The following is a 4,391-nucleotide window of genomic DNA, read 5'->3' on the forward strand; positions in this document are numbered from 1 at the left end:
ATCATGCTGCGCAGCAAACACGTCTACATGTCACTCTGCTTATGCTGGAAGTCTAGGATTGTCTGCCATTCTTCCTCGGAAACAACAGTTGATATATCAGAATACAGAAATACAGTACTTTGTTTTCATTGGCTGTGGTAAGAGTCCAACCAAAGGGAAAACATTCTCTAATTTTTCAAAAGCAGATTTCCCTTATCTCAGGTATTGAGTCATAGCTTTGTAGACTTCTCTAAGGGCTTATCACACTGTGCTTGCTGCATAACATCACTAAAGATCATCTTAGCAATCTTCCAAGCTAGCTCTTCTTGGGCCTCATCAGTATTTCTTTGCACCCATTTCTTCATAGCTTGTGAGAACATGGATCCTTTTGATTTCTTCACATCAGGATCAGGCTCAGATTCTTGGATGAATTGCCCCACATCACTGACTCTTCCAAACGTCATCTTCCCTGCATATGTCCATTGATATAAAGATTCTGGATCCAGACTTGCAGTGTCCACAACTATTGCCTCATCAAAGTTTTTCAGAATTTTAACACTAGCTTTTTTCACACTCTACTGAGAGGTGGAGCCATCCACACCGCCTGGGCCGGGGTTGTCCGGGGAGCCGGAGCCATGAGCAGTCAGTGCAATATTACTGCCCAGAAATTCTTCCCCTCTAACTGAGTGGATGAGATCGTTCAGATATTTATAATAAAGGTTGCTGGACAAAAAGCCAGGCAAGAACACCTTCTCCATGATCATCCAGGCCTGCCGTAATGGAGTTGTAAAACAGTTAGGGAGCGGTCCACCTTCCCTGCAGATATTAGATTCAATTTCTAATCTCACAGCATCATCAAACCCAAGAGGATGTGTGGCCTGCAGGGAGAAGTACCTGTCACTTAAAATCATGGCATCACTCTGTTCCTCCCACCCATCGTACTGGCCCTTTTTGGCAGCAAGTTGAGACTGGAAGTTATCTGCTGCCAACCAGAATTGTAAGATATTCACTGCATCTTCTTTTTCCATGTACTCAGAGAAATAAAAGAGGGTTGACTCACAGAAGAGGATGTCAGCCAAGTAAACAGTCCCACTGGTCAACACTTCAATCTGATATTTACAGAAATGATGACTTCGCAGAAAATCACTAAAGTGCTCTTGCTCCATTGCACTGAAGACTACAGACTGTGCCGAAACAAAACAGTTGGGGTCCACCTGTCCATCATCTCCATAAACCTTTGCTATGATATCATTTCTCATTGCTTCTGTAATTGGTACTGGTTTAGCAGCATCTGGAGATATATATTTGGTAAAATTATTCACTGCATCTTTTTCTATACTTTTCATTAGTTTTCCTGATAATTCCTTTAGTGGAGAAGACAGACTATTTGTACTGGCTACTGTAAGTCTGGGGGAGGATTCTTGGGTTTCCAAGGAAACTACATGAGCTTCTCTTCTGGCCATTTCAAGGTGGAGAGAATGGCCACTTTCACATTCCTGGGAAAGGAGCAAGTGACTCCGGGTGCTGTTAGTTCTTTAATTTAGGTCCATTCCTTCTGATTGAGTCACAAGCAACTGGGCTGAGCTAGAATTCTCTAATCCTTTGTCAAGAGATTCAGTTACAAAAGATGTTGCAGTTTCTTGCTTTTTACACGGAGAGACAGGCTCAGCCAATGAGCTCTGCTTCACTGTGTTCAGACTGTGTGCTCTTATTCGGGACCACGATGTAGAGTGAAAACTTGCAGCTTCTAACCAAAACTTAACCAAATCCTCCATTCTCCGAAGTTCCATAAATTGAATGATAAGAGAAGAGAATAGTGTCATGCAAGACTTGTTCAAGGGTCTTTGAAAGGCTTGATTTGGCCTCTTGAATCTGGTAGTCCAGACAAGACCTGCCCAAGTCATCAAAATGAGCGGCTTCCATGTGGCTTGTCTGCTTCTTAAGTGTAGCTGTCCTGCCACTTGAAAAGGAGTCCATGTTGGCAAAGATGCCATCATTGATTGCAACATTACTAGGTCCTGCAGCCTCCAGCAAGGCATGATTTTTAGTGCTTTTTTGTGGGGAATGTACGGATATTGAGGCTTTAACTGACTTGGCATCTGAGGTCTTATCTTGGTCTCTGCCTTTCACTTTCTGCTGGGAAAAGGACATGGGCGGCCCGGGGCGGGGCGGAGGGCGCAGTGGGACTGGCGCAGGGATGGCCTGGCTCCCCTCATTCAGCAACCGGCCTGGACATCCGGGTCCACAGTGGCCGCCACACTGGCTCGGAAAGAGACCCTTCCTCCAGGTGTGGGTCCCACCGCCTTCTTGAGATGCCCAGGAAGCTCCTGCCACCATATTATCGACAATCTGCTAGCCCGGAGTTCTGGTCCTTCCAGCGTTTTCATTGCACATATTTCCATGCTTTATACTTCATTGAAATATAGATTCCCAAACCGAAAGGGACTCCAGATATCTTCCAGGCTAATGTGAGCCTAATAGAGACAGGAGGACACACAGATGATCATCCAGCCTACTGACTTCCGTTAGTCCACAAGGCAAAGCCATATGTTTTTTCTTTTGTTTCTTTGAAATTATAACTATTTGATCACTCTTTGCCTCTTCAGGGAGTGGATATTAATATCATCTCCATATTACAGAACAAGGAACTAAACCTTCGATTTAGCAACTTAGGCAACATCATACAGACAGTAATTGACAAAACTAGAGTTTAAATCAAATATTTCTGAAGCCAAATCTAATGGCTTTAATTTATATTCTAAGATGACTCAAAGTTATATATTCTAGCCACATTCATTCCATTGTAGATGACAGTTTCCAAATGACTTATAGTCAAAGCTAAATGTCTACAGACACAGAAATTTTCTAATACTAAACCTAAAGTGATACAAATAAATAAGAGATTTTAAGTAAAATATGACCTACATAAAATAGAGATACTTTGTTTTTCTGTACTGAATTGTCATTAGATTTAGAAACAGCCAAATTACTGTAGTCATTATAGATTCATAACAAATCTGTAATCAGTTATAAGCCCAGATATTTCCTTTTCATCTGAAATAGCTGTGGCTAGCTTAATTAAACCCCCTTCTAAATTTAGATAAATGCATTTTGACCTTCAATATTAGACTACACTGAAGATAATTTATATTCCTGCTAAATGTCATCATTTTAGTTATGTGTTCACATACAAGTAGAAAAAATACTTTAGCTACCCTTCCCAACTTTTTAATGTGTATAAATGTAATAAATGTAACTGATGTGCTTTCATTCAAGGAGATGATCAAAATATTGGAAAATACATGATCAACAACCCCCATTACAGCAAGAATATTTGCATTAATGTAGTAATTCATATTATATGCACCATAATAATGTATTAAAATATTTATTTTTGACAAGTACACCACTACTGATATGCGTTTACTTATTTACTCTCAATAATACCTTAAAATGGTCCTATTATTATCATCATCTTATAGTGAGTACACTTAGAGGGAAGTCAAGACTTTCCTCTGAAGTGACAGAGCCAGTACAAGCGGAATCAGGGACTGAACACAGGTCTGACTCCCCAGCGTTTTCAGTCTAGATCGGCAAATGAGAAGCCCCTTTCTGCTGTGGTCAGAAAATTGTGAGTATTTGAGCCCAGGACTATCAGCAGCTCAGGTTTCAGCTTTCTGGTAATTGTCAGACAGAGAAAAAGAAGACAAAAATAAAAAAATAAAAAAATAAGGAAGCAAAATATATAGAAGAAAAACGAAGTGCTGATCAAATATGGAAAAGGAAGAGCTGGCTGATGTTGGAGTTTCAGATTCCAGACCTATTTCAGCCCTCACTCTAAGGAAATGGCATCACTTTTGGTGATGCTCAGATAAACTCTCCACTAAAATGTCAGTAATCCAAAAAGAATATATTAGAGAGGGGAGAGAGGTATAGGGGAGAGAATTCTCTGAGACAAGAAGAGGCAGGAAAGCTTAGCTTTACAGTACTTGAAATGCAAAAGAGGAAAGACTGAGATCTGCATCAAACTAAAGGGCCAGGGGAGTATGTAAGTACAGACATCCAGCAGGTTAAGTAGAAGGAAATATGTCAACACTTGCCCAGTCACATTTACTTTAAGGCATTTGACAAGGTTCCTCTGATCCCTCTTTGAACACTATAGACACATGCATTTGAGTGGCTGTGTATGAATGGAGTTTAGTACTTAAGTTTATCCAACTCAGTGAGGTCTTTAATGGCACCCCTGTCATAGAAGGACACTCTAGTTTCCATATCAAAGGCTCCTTCTTCTATATGTTTATGATTTATCTTGATCTTCCTTGCCCTCTTTGTTTCTACTGTCACTGAGTGTTTACCGTTTTGAATACTTAGTAAGTTATCTGAAACTGGGAAGAGTGATAATTTGGAGATGT

At 40.5% G+C, this 4,391-nt stretch overlaps 1 pseudogene; it reads right to left on the reverse strand.

The window, feature by feature from the left end:
* Positions 1 to 202: 202 nt before the first annotated feature.
* Positions 203 to 2,195, reverse strand: LOC150007534 (A-kinase anchor protein 10, mitochondrial pseudogene; annotated as a pseudogene).
* Positions 2,196 to 4,391: the final 2,196 nt, after the last annotated feature.

Source organism: Furipterus horrens, unplaced genomic scaffold (assembly GCF_987537825.1).
Source record: "Furipterus horrens unplaced genomic scaffold, mFurHor1.1.pri manual_scaffold_6, whole genome shotgun sequence".
NCBI classification, from domain to species: Eukaryota; Metazoa; Chordata; class Mammalia; order Chiroptera; family Furipteridae; genus Furipterus; species Furipterus horrens.